We start from the raw sequence: 12,508 nt of genomic DNA, 5'->3' as shown, positions 1-12,508 counted from the left end.
GCTGCAGCAAAACACCTCCACAGTGTGCCCCAGCACCAAAAGCAAGGCAGGCCACTCTAGATACCAGCAATGGGTGCCCCCGCCACCCCACTTCTGCCTCCAGGCTTTCCTAGCGGGGACAGTTTCTTTCTGTTTTAAGCTTATTTCTCTTTCCAGGCCGGGTTTGCCCCAGGCTGAGGCGGGCAGGCCCAGCGAGGAGAGCTGTGCCCGGGTCCAGGAGTGTCAGTGACGGCTCCCGCTGCGGCTGGGGGCTCCGCGAGCCACGTGGCAGTGTCACAGCATGAGCAACACTGCAGCCACCCGTCACACCTTGCTGGGCCAGCCAGGGCCATCAACAGTGGCAGCAAAATACAAACATAAATACATGAGTGAGTTATTTGGTCTCAGCTGCTTTTATTCCAGAAGACAGAGAATCTCGTCAATCTCATCCTGTGCTACAAAAGGATTACTTATAAAATGCAGCTAGCATATCCATGTGCAAGTCTCACCACAGTAACGCCTCTATACAGAAATACCAGGCGTGAGGGAATATGGATTTAAGCCTTTCCCCAGTTGCAATATAAATTAAACTCTGCTGAAATCACAGGTTATTTCTTTGGCTGAACACATCCTAAAGACAAAAGCCTACTGCTAAACAATAATCCTACTTCCATAGCAAGTCTTATAGTTGAAAGGATGACAGACTGCAGTGGGGTTTGAAAACATCACATTCATATGAATGGAGATGTTCTAACTGCTGAAAGGCACGTGCATCCTGGAATAGCTGCTCTTCACCTCAAAACATGTGGATTTGAACAGAAAAATGACACCAGTCCTCCTGGGCTCCTACTGTTCTCTAGCCACTAACAATAAGTTGGGTAGTTGGGCATCAAACCTGGCATTTCTCCTAACGAGAGGTCTCCTAGGGTCACTCATCCATTATCAGCACCCAAACCTTTACACAAGTCACCCACATCCAGCTCTGGCAGTCAGGGTAACCTAACCCAAGTACCTGCTCAAAGCAGCATGTGGAGTCAAGAGAACATCCAGAGGTTCCTCCCAGTCTGAATTTCTCTGACTTTTCACAACTGAAGCTCCTTCCTGTCACAGTAAGGATTCCATCTTTTGAGAGCTAGGTCACACTCCACCAGCAGTGGTGCTCTGAGTTTCTAGTATGATAACGCACTTTTTTTTTTTTGAAAAAAAAAAAAAACAGTGCAAAAGAGAGGGGAAAATACATTTCCTCAAGGTTCACCTCAGATTCCTATTTTACCTGTTGAAATATCACAACCTAAAAAACGTTGCATGACCAGAGTTTGTGATTTCACACACTCATGTTCCATTCAACCACTTTTATACAAATTTTCAGCAGTCTTCTATGCTAGACAAGCTAAGTCAGCCCATGCCTCACAAATGTGGGGCTTTACAGAAACGGACAGCTTTACAGAAGTCCTTAGGCTAACAGCCTTCTGATAAAAACCTGTGGAAATTATGATGTATTTGATAAAAACAAGCTTGCCTAGTCCACTTCTGCATTCCCTGCAGATGCAAGAAGCTCTGAGGAGCAGGAAGGATGAAGAAAAGGCCAGATAACAACCACGCAACACCCATCAGGCTGTACAAAGCTTACATTACTGCTGTCTTCACCACCAACTCCTTCCTCATCCTCCCTCCCACCCTTTTCACAAGGTTAAGAGGTGAATCTCAATCTCTATCCTGCCAGGCCCTGCAGCCCACATACCATGGTTAGTGCCAGACTCCTGGGTGGATTCCTGGGATCCTGCACCACAGGCCATAGAGCACACCCAGGAACAGCTCCCCAGCAGTTCTGCAGGCATCGGGCACTGAGGGCTTAGCAGTGACCAGCCTCACAGCCCAAGCGTGGAGCAATTCTGAATTTATGGGCTTAGCCCAGCATAACTAATGGATTAAGTCTGCTTCAGAACACCTACTTAAAATATCTTGCTGGCTCCTCCTTAGCCTCACCTATCTGTGGAAAAAGTTGCTTCAACTTGAAAGACAGGCTGTCTGTAACACCTGCAGCAAATTCCACCACTAGTGCATACATCATCTTTGGCTCCATATCCAAAGAGGAGACAGAGAACTCAAAAGACAACAAGAAAATCAAAGTTAATTCCAAATCCCAGAGAAAATTCTACATGAAATTTACTGATTTTACAGTTAATATTCATCTTCAGCAAAGATGTAAAACTCATTACAGCAGCCATTCAGTAGAATTCACCACCTGTGGGAACCAGCAGGTTCCCACCAGTGCAAGGTGGTGAAGTAAAGAAAGTGATGCTGTTGTTAGCTCCAGATCTCAAGTTCTGCTGGAGAACCTAGCTGTTCCCTGTAAATCCCTTCAAGCAAAACCAGAACAACTGATAGATTTCAACCTATTCTGCAACAGGTTTAACTTCAGGTGGCACACATCTCAGGTGGGAGATCTACAAAGACAAATTTCTGTAGCAAATGTTTTCCTCAAATGACCATTTTTGCTGATGAGCTCATCCTTGAATCACCCTGCCATAAGCAGGCCATTCTACCCGCAGAAGGAGTCCTCACCCCAAAAAGCTCTAAGCTGCACATACACAGCTACTCTGCCAATAAACAAATAGCTGTCTTTTCTTAGGACAGCTTTGCAGTGCTAGAGACTGCAGAAATCCCAAGGCTCCTTTCTGTTATGAAGTGCAGAAGCCTTCTGGTTCGAAAAGGTCAGAAAGGAAGCGAGGATGCAAGTGAGTTATGTGAAAGGGCAGGCTGGCTGCCCTGGTATTTCCTTGGCAGGCACGGCAGGGAGGCCAGCAACACCCGTTCTCCTGGGCAAGCTTCCTTCTTGCCCACAGGATGCCTCCCTGCTCACACGGCTGCAGCTCCCACTCTGGGAGCACCAGTTGGCAGCCTGCCACACTGCTGACTTGAGCTACACTCAGCAGGGAAGCATCATCTGCAGGTGCTGCTGAACTCCAACCTGCAGCCCAAAGGTTGGGCAAGATACCCAGGCACTAACTACCTCTACCCAGGCACTCCCCAGGACATCAAGCTTTACAGAAAAACATAACTGGCTTTCACAGAGGAGAGCAGGGAGTACAAGCCAAGGAACAAAAGGTGACCAGAGACAATAACGTGGGCACGTTACACGCAGCACATTGTGTGTCACAGGAAAAGTCAAACTGTACTCTTGCAATAATCTGTTAGTTAATGACTAAGCAACACCAATTTGAAGCTCTAGCACAATGAGAGATCAAAAAAAATGAAAAATTGAGTCTGTTCCACAGGATGGTGGGAAAACAAGACAAAGTGATCACAATTCTAATGAACCAGTATGTTCTATCCAGAGAACGGCAGCTACCAAAACCCCATCTACCTACCTTCCTCTGTATCAGAGCCTAGGAAGTCAGAGAGTCATTAGCTAGTCCTCATTACCTATTAGCTACTCAGTAGTCCTATTACTTTAAAATTAGACAAAAAAAAATATACTGAAAAAAACAACTCCATCTAGAATCCAAACCCTCAGTTCATGCCTAACAGGCAAAGAAGTCTCCTCCGGCCTCCAAATAGTGCAAGAGAAAAAATGGGAGACATAAATAGATGTTTCAAATATTCCATATTGGCTCTTTGTTAATACCCACAAAGACATGCCCTGGAGTTCCAGGTGTGCGCTACAGCACACAATTTGAAAAAAAAAAAAAAAGGAACAACTATGACAAACAAAACAAACTCACTTACGTTTCCCCCACACCCAAGAGAATCCCAGGTATCTGTGTAGAAACCCAGTGAACACCAGCTCACACGAGAGCAGACACGAGTGTAACAGCTTTCCAAATTCCAAACTGCTCGAGTAGACAAGTGGGAAATAAATATAAATATTTATGGCTGAAAGCACAGTTCAGAGAGCAGTCAAGGTCTGAAGGGAAACTTCCAACTGAACCTGTTCAGAAGTGCTTCTGCACTCCTCCTGCTCCTGTGCTTTATTACTCCCAGGATAAAGCAAACAGAGGAGAGGAATTTCATTTCCTGGAACTTCTGAAGTTTCCCTCTCTCACTTATACACCCCCCCTCCCCCATTTTAGGATAATTGTTTCAAATAACAGAAGATGAACAGAGTGCTGAGATGTGACAGTATACAAATGAACACCTCTAAGCACAAGAGATGCAAGGAAATGCTCTCTAATGGCCAATAAGTATTAAAAAAAGTCAACAGCACTTATGCATTCCAGTTTTTATTTTCAGGTCATAAAAAGAGTCTTGCAATCAGGAGCAATTCCTGGGATTTAACAGCTGTAGGGTTAATGGTGCTAGGCATAGGTAGTTACGCCCAGCCTTTGATCTAACCAACGCTTCTTCACGCTGAAGTTAACCTTACCCTGAAGGGACATCAACATTAACAGAATCACAGCAGCAGCTACCAAAAGAAACTCTTGTTGAGAAGTACTCATGAAATCCCTTCCCACAGCTTGTGCTCCATGCAGGTTCATATCAGAAACTGAACTGCTCAACTGCCTTTGTAAGGTTAGTTGTGTTGTACAGTCAAGAAAAATAAGTTCCAGGTCCGGTCTCCTTACCTCAGGCGAGCTTACCCCACCCGATGGAGCCTCTCTCCCCTCCATAATACCTTTTCACATGTTTTGAGCTCAGCTTATACAGACATAATGTCCACACAGACAAAAATTGTGCAATTAAAAAAGTTTGATACTGCCACTTCAAGTTTTTGCAGTTCTGCTAGTGGAAAAACACCCCACTATCCAGCAAAAATGAAACATTAGAAGAGTATCCCACTGAAACAGGGAAGCTAGTTGAGTAGGTGCACTCAACCTCTGTCTTATAAGGAAGATCTTCAGCCTAAGTCCCCCCTGTCCCTCCATTCAACACAGACACTACACCAAGGGTCAAGCCACCCTGCAGCCTCTTGCACAAATTCACTGGAAGGCCAGCTCAGCCTGGCTCAGGACAGATTATCCATGAGGGCTGCCACGAGCTCATACCCAGAAAGCCTCCTGTCACACACTGAGCAGCTATCTTGGGAGCCTTGTTTTTAGAAGCATAGGGATGTGCCAAAGCACCACTTTGGAAGGCAGAGGAATTCTAAGAGTTCGTGTAATAAATATACAAGTAGTAAGAGTTTGAAGAATGCAAAAAAACAGCTTATGCTATCTAAAGACCACAAAAAAAACAAGGTTTCAGAGAGATATTGGGAAAAAGGCTGAGACAGAATTACAGAGCAGTCAGAACTTAAGTATTAGATTTTTAAGTATTAGATTTTGATACTGAAAGAAATACTAACAGTCACTGATGATCTTGTTCTTGGAGAAGAAAGCAGCATATTCTGCTTTTAGTCTACAGGAAAGTCACTGACATTTGGCGAAAATACAAAAAAAATGGACTAAGATTTTTTTGGACTGTTTGGACAATGAAGTTTAAAAAGCAAAGAACTGGGGAGAACACAGTAACTACTTCAGCTTTTATCTTACCTGGTGTTAACACCAACAAGGTGGCACTCAGACGTGTTCAAGTTTGTCAGATGGAAGTGATGATTCCGTGACGAGAGGCTGATTCACACACCTGGGGATACACAAAGAAGCAGGCATCAGCTGTGAGCACACAAGGGTAAGGAACACCTTCGCTGATGGTAAAAGCCTATCTGCTCAGTTGTCAGGACGCAGACACACACGCACGGCTCAGATGCAGGCCTTACTTGCAGAACTCCTACCTGCGTTCAAAGCTCATTGCATGAGTTATTCCCAAAGGGGGTTCAGAATTATCCTCACATATCCCACTTAATGTCAAGTACAAGAACTGCAGTTTCAAGCACTACTGAGGAAACTTTTCAGCAATACTCGAGCTCTGAGTTTTCTTTCACAGGATTGAGACTTCTGAGAAAGACCCTTGAAAAACACTATAGATATGCATGAAGCCCAGCAAACACATAGGCACACAGACTTCTACAAAATTAAAAAAAAAAAGTTATTTGATTCTTTTCCAAGCAAGCACAGGAAGAATACACATTTACTTCCACGGGACTAGAAAAACAGACGTGTTTTAATCTCTTTTCCTACCCTATTAGTGTAGATTATTCAGCATTAACGCTAGAAGTCCAAAAAATTAAAAATAAGAGATGACTGCCAATAATAGCAGCCTTTTTGAAGGCAAGTCAATCAATTGAGGACTAGGCAAATTGGGACAGCAAGAAATGAAAGTAAAAGCTGTGTAGCCAAAGTAAGAAATCTTTGTCTAATCTTGTTAAAAGATCTCCATGTTGTTAAACTTTTCCTTATCATATTTCAATGTCATTTTCTGAGACCTAAACATGCAAGTCTTGAGATGGAGGTCTTCATAGCTACTAAAATTACAAACTAGCCAGCTCCTCTTAGAGTCTCTTATTCAAACAACTGGGTGCCTACTTAAACACACAGCCCTGGATCAAACTGCCTTGCTTTCCACACCCATGGAGAGACTTTTAATGGATCTCTTCCGAGGCTTGTACGCTTTTACAGCTTCTGCTGAGAAAGCCAAGGCAAAGCCTATGATAAACTTCTAGAATTTTTATTGCATATTAAATAGAAATGAGCTTTCAGCATTTCAGGTTCACACAGCACTTTGCAATGCTACCCTGGTATGCTAAGGTACCACCACAAGTTTTTTTTCTAAAACACGCAGGTGTTTTTATGCCCCGAAGCAGGCAGAACATCCTTTACGCTCTTCAGAAAGGCCAGAGGGGCCTTTGCAAGGAGCTGGGTTCAAACCTTTCTGGCTGATCCCACATGCGGCCAGCGGGGCATCAAAGGCACCTGCAAGAGCGGGTAAGAGAAGGGCAGGTTTTATATCCACACAATCATGTTCTCCAATTTAGACACTTCTCCTGAAAAGCAGGGATATTAATCACCATTCCAGGATGCGGTTACTGTAGGGAAGGAATTCTCCTTGGATCTCGTTTCCAAGACTGAGGAATAAGCTGTATAGGCTATTTTGGAGGCAGTTTTAGTCTGAAGCCTCAACAGCAGAAGATAAAGTCTTTTACTGCCCATGAATTTTCTTTTGCATTTTGGAGCTTTGCTAGGGAGTTACTTTTCCCCCTCTTTTTTTCATCTGAAGGAATTTTAATTAGCGCACCTTTCCAGTTCAGATAAATAAAATGCCTCTTGAGGATCCTCAGCACAAACAGGCTTCAAAAACCAACAGAGATCCCACATCATAATTGTATTTATACAGGCTGTTTCAATATCTGTTCCTTGAAAACTCCTCAGAAGTTATTTACCCCCAGGGAAAGAGAGAAAGGAAGAAAAAAAGAAAAGAAAAAAAACATACCCTACACATGTGAGGGACATTCAAGCATTTAATTAACATTTAGAGCTTTAAATACAAATTACAGCTCCTTTCAAGGCAAGCTGCCATAACAGATACTGTTGAAAATCAGTTGCAAATATAGCCATTGAAAGGTCTGTTTTTACATAGCTTAAAAAAAACATTCTCACATACAAAAATCTGTGCAGCTATTTTTTTTTTTTCCAAAAACAAGATTCATATCAAAAGCATTTCCTTCTTAAAACTTCTGCTCCTTTACAGTCCTGCAGAAAGCAAGCTGATAGTCCAGTCTAACTTTCTTTGCACAGCTTTCTGGCTCTGAACGAGCCAGGCGAGAGCTTAGTTGTGACCAGAGATAACTTCACTTTCTCTTCTGGTATGAAAACCTATTAAACAAATGCAGGAGAAACCCGGGATCAGCAGCAAACCCCATTGACATTTAATTCCAAAAGCGAAATTACTTGAGGTTTACAGGATATTTCTGGAACTTCTAAAGTCTAAATTGGGATGGAGACACGGGATAGTAAGACTGGTTCACTGCTGAAAATTAGGTTAAAAAGGTGGATATTTCACTCCAGCAAGTTCAAGCAGCCAACAAATCAGTCAGTCTCGTAGAAAGCAAGTTTACATTATAGGCCCGAGAGCTTTCCTAGGAATAGGAAACACAGCACAACGCAGCATTGGTTTCCTACATACAAGTGCTTTCGGGAGCTCATTTGGGGCTCTCCCAACCCAGAGAGCTGCATTTCACCTCATCTACAAGATTAGGCTGTAGAGGTGACGACCCCCATTATACTGGGGAGGCCAATTTCCTGCTGGGCGGGCTGGTTGAGAGGACAGCAATTCCCCTTGGGGTGACAGGAGCCACACTCATCTTTTTTGCTATGCAGAAAGTGCTCAGTACCCGCTCTGCTTCTAAAGTCAGCCCATCGCTCAATGTACAGGCAGAAACAGCCACAGGCTGAGGGAAGGGGACAACTGAAGCAGAGGGGACAAGGTGGGAGTTTTCTATCTCTAGCTTTTGGTACTGCACCTCTTCAATAGTGTGATTCTCTTCATTAAATGGTCCTGACTTATCACACACAAATACCATCAGTTAGTTTTTGTTTTATCTGTTTGTCACTCTAAGATGAATACGCCAGGCTTCCACTGGTCTCCGGACAGAGGAGAAAAGGATGTTTCCAAAAAATGCATGTGGGGGTCAGCCTGGAAGCCTCAGGTTCAAAAGGAACGCTTGGTGCATTGCTACAAGAGAAATTCCCTTTATCAGCATCACTAGGCTCAGTCCAAAAAGAGCCTCTTTGCAGACTGCAACAAAACAAAAGCCACCATGATTCCCGAGACACAAACAACAGTGGCTTCTACCAGTCAGGACCAAAACCAACAGCATCCAAATGCAGGATAAAGTTTTTTTTTTTTTTTTTTTTTTTTAAAACTACATATATAAGCTCACTTCCTAAAATTTATATAAAGCATTTCCATTGGTTATACTTAAGACCAATTTTTTCAGCTCCTCAGCATTCAAGGCTGCCAGAGTCAGAAAATTCTGTGTAAGAAATGGAAAGCGAAATCCGGTGAACTACACAAAGGGACTCAGAGATGCACAGCATTTCCGTCACCCACCTGTCCCTAAGTAGTTCTTCCACACTGGGAGCTAATTCGAGAGACCTGGAATAATTCTGTCTACAGCCAGAATAGCTTCACAACTGAGATTAAGATATATGATGTCACTTCTAAAGACACAGCACTTGAGAAGATGACTGGATAAACACGACTACAGACTAATGTACTTGCAGCAAGAAAAAGCATGTTCTGTAACTGGAACCATGTTACGAGCAAAGGACTTTGCTACATATGGGTTAAGTTTTCCCTCTTCCGGTTCTAGGAAATGCCTACGTGTTTCTATTTACATACTCCTAAAATAGGACTCAATCCTCTCTGCCTCCCCGGGCTTTAAAGAGAGTGAGCCCAGCTCTGCTAGTGAAAGATCATCTCCCCACCTAAGCCTGCTCAGCTGGGATGAGCTGGCTGGAGCAGCCCGCAAGGGGCTCAGCGGGCAGGGGGGGCGCCAGGGCCGGCTATGGAAGGCAGAGTGGCAAATACTAGGGCAAGACTTGCAAGGCACTCACCTTTTCTGTAGACATCTGCAGCTCCTGGGCTTCTCTCGGAGCTTAGCAGGAAGACAGCCAACTTGTGAAAGGGGAAAAGAGAAAGAGACACTGGGTGCAGTGTCAGACTTGCCTGGTGTGGGAGCGGGTGGCAGAGCTTAGCCCTGCTTTGTCACGGGTGCACAGCAACTGAGACACATGCGGGGCGGTATGGCAGAAGGTAAGCGAGATGCGTGCGCCGATAAAACGGAGAAGTGATGCAACAGGAAGACAGCACACGCAAGTCTGCAGAGGAACTGAGGTTTTTAAGACCACTACATATGCTGCAGGGGCTGAAGCAGCTCTGCAGGCAAGAGTGAAACAGCCGAGAGCAAGCCCAGTCACAAGACGGAGCTGATGCAACCGGACCACCAAAGGCAGGACACTTGGTGACTTCAGCAAGTCCTGCCTGCTGGCGCCCCAAGCCGCCCACGCGAGCAGAGTGGCCATTTCAGTCCACCTTCACCCGCTGCACTAAATATAAACCCTGCTGATAACTGCCTGGGAACTGAAGCAGTTTCCAGAGAGACAGCGCACACAACAGCTCAAGGACACGGGGCTCTCCTCAAATGCCACAGGTGGCCATTCTGCATCTCGAGCAGAGAAAGGTGACAGAACCCAAGTCTGGGCTAGCATCATCGAGCTTGGGAATCTCAACCTCCAGCTCAGTACTCGCCCAGACCTAGAAGACTCCACTGAAGCATCTGCATATAAAAGCACTTCTTCTGAAAGGAGGGAGGAACATGAGCTTTGGCAGTGCCTTTTCTAACAGCAGGTTATGGCTTCCTTGTCATGTGCTGCTTTGCTCTGCAGTGCGGTGCAATGCCATCCAGCAGTGACAAACCCCTCCAGTTTTAAAAGCAAGCTACATCAGATGGCTTCCAGGAGCGCTCCCTTCACCTCAGTTCCACCATAAAAAACAGACCTTCCTACACGCAAATAGTGGTCTCTTCTCTATGGATCTCCCTGTAACACCAATCTAAAACATGAGACAGATCGATTTAAGAGGACAGATGAATGTTCAAGCTAAAAAAAAGGAAAAAAGAAAGTTCTTCTCTTTTTTAAACTTCTCCTTGCAGAATCATTACCATGCATGTTCTAAAGACAGATGTGTGATCAGTAAAATTTTCAGTGTCACAGCTACGCAGACTACTGTAAAAACATTGTTAACCCTGTATAGAAATACAGAGGGAAGCACAGTGGCACATGGAAACAAATGGAAGAAAAGGCAGCAAATACGCAAGCAGATTCAAAACAGACACGCGGGGGTGGGAGGGAAGGAACAAATCAAACCATATATTGCAGGGGAAAAAATCCTACAGCACTGGTGTTTAACATGCAAATTATCTTCTGCTTAGGTATTCTGCCTCCCCTTAATGCACACAGACAAGTCCTAGCTAGAGGCGCAGCTGGGGAGAGTCCCCTTTCCTCATTAGCTCCGATTTCTGAGCAAAAGTTAAGTGCTCTGAAAAAAAACTATTTCACTTCTGCTTTTGTCGTGAGAAAGCAGGAAAAAAGGAAAACAGAAGTGTAAAAATGACTAATATTAAATAAAAAGCAACGTGACACAGGATACAAGTGACAAGTCAGTGTCTGACAGCTACAGCGCAACCTAGGAGGAAAAAGGCTGAGAACGTAACACTAAAGATATTTTACAAGAAATTTAGGTGCTTCAGGCACCTAAATAAAGATGACTAAAAGAGGTTTAAATCCCCCAAGATCTTTTCCTCCCCTTGCTCTTACTGCAACTGTGGTGAGCAGACCGCGCCTCTCCAGCAACCTCGCAATTCCGGTGACAGCGGCTCCTGCCAGGAGCAGCACCATTACATAAGAGCATTTATGGGAACGCGCACAAAAAGCCACTAGGACGCGCAGCCAGGCGAGTGCAAAACCTCGCTGCGTGTCAGCTCACTGGAGCTCTTGACAATTCCAGAGACAACTTGAAGATAGTCTTAATTTGCAAGTTCACCTCCTCCCACATCCTTCCATGGTGCAGCAAAACCCACATTCCAGCGGCTACAGAAACCCAGCACATGGTTAGTAATAACGCAATTCCCTTGGGAACGAGCCCGGTCAGAACTACTGTATTTGCATGGGTCCGCTTTAAAAGAGCACTGCCAGCTTCTTAAGGAGAGCCACTACTTGCATTAAGGAAATTAGCAGAAATGCAAACCATTTACCAGGCTGCTCAGGTCTCGGGAGCCCAGGGATGTTTTATTTGAGCCCAGACCCTCCAGGAGATTCTCGGTCGGAGGGTTTACAAGCAACGTGCGCCAGGTTCAGTGGCCAAGGCAGCCCTGACCTCCGGGCACTAATGCAGCGCAGGATGAGTAAGAAACCAAAGGACCCCCCAAGGAACACACAAGTTTCCTGCTTTAAATCACCGTGCAGCAATGTCTTGGCTAATACCTTCATTGCATGGAGTTTTTTTCCATCGCTATCTCTCTAGCTACACCCATAATCTCTATAAAAGGAAAAACTGTGCAGAGATTTCTCGGTTGCCGCTGCGGGAGTTTCGGAACGCGGGGTCCCTCCGGGTGCCGAGGGCTCGGCCAAGCCGGGCTGCGGCCGCCCGCACCAGCCGCGGCTGCCGGCGCCGCTCGCAGCCTCCAGGCGAGGCGGCCTCGCCGCTGCCCCGGCATTACGCAGCGGGGCCGGGAGGAAGGCAGAGGCCGCGGCCGAGAGCCGGGGCAGCGCTCCCGGGCCGCCTGCCATTATACACATGCCCACAGCCGCACATTCTCCCTACAGACGCCGGCGCCGCTTCCCGTCGCGGCGGTACCGGTACCGACACCGCCCCCTTCCCGACAGCGCCGCCCGGGGCCGCCGAGCCCTTCCCTCCCTCCCCCGCCACGCACTCACCGGCGGCAGGTCCGCAGGGCGCCGGCGGCCGCGGCCCTCCGAGCCGGGCGGGCGACCGCTGCGGCGCGGCCCGCGCAGCCGAGCCGAGACGAACCGGGCCAGGTCGGTCCGGTCCGCTCCGGTCCGCTCCGGGGGCGGGGGCCACAGAGCCGCAGCGCGGAGCTCACACGTCGGCGGCGGCGGCCCCGGCCGCCCCAGCGTCTCGCCGCCCCAACGCC

General features: G+C 46.3%; 1 protein-coding gene across 1 annotated transcript in view; it reads right to left on the bottom strand.

The window, feature by feature from the left end:
- Positions 1–12,347, bottom strand: part of SUSD6 (sushi domain containing 6) — a 66,533-nt gene extending 54,186 nt beyond the window's left edge. Inside the window, exons 1-2 of the mRNA XM_026038211.1 lie at positions 12,291–12,347; positions 5,451–5,541 (exon numbers count right to left, since the gene is read on the bottom strand). The gene's annotated coding sequence lies outside the window, so the exon portion shown is untranslated. The remainder of the gene's footprint in view (positions 1–5,450; positions 5,542–12,290) is intronic.
- Between the last annotated feature and the right edge of the window lie 161 nt (positions 12,348–12,508).

The sequence above is a fragment of the Nothoprocta perdicaria genome, unplaced genomic scaffold (assembly GCF_003342845.1).
Source record: "Nothoprocta perdicaria isolate Ctin4 unplaced genomic scaffold, notPer1 scaffold_204, whole genome shotgun sequence".
Classification (NCBI taxonomy): domain Eukaryota; kingdom Metazoa; phylum Chordata; class Aves; order Tinamiformes; family Tinamidae; genus Nothoprocta; species Nothoprocta perdicaria.
The sequence above is the reverse complement of the archived record's forward strand: the minus strand, read 5'-3'. Positions and strand labels throughout refer to the sequence as shown.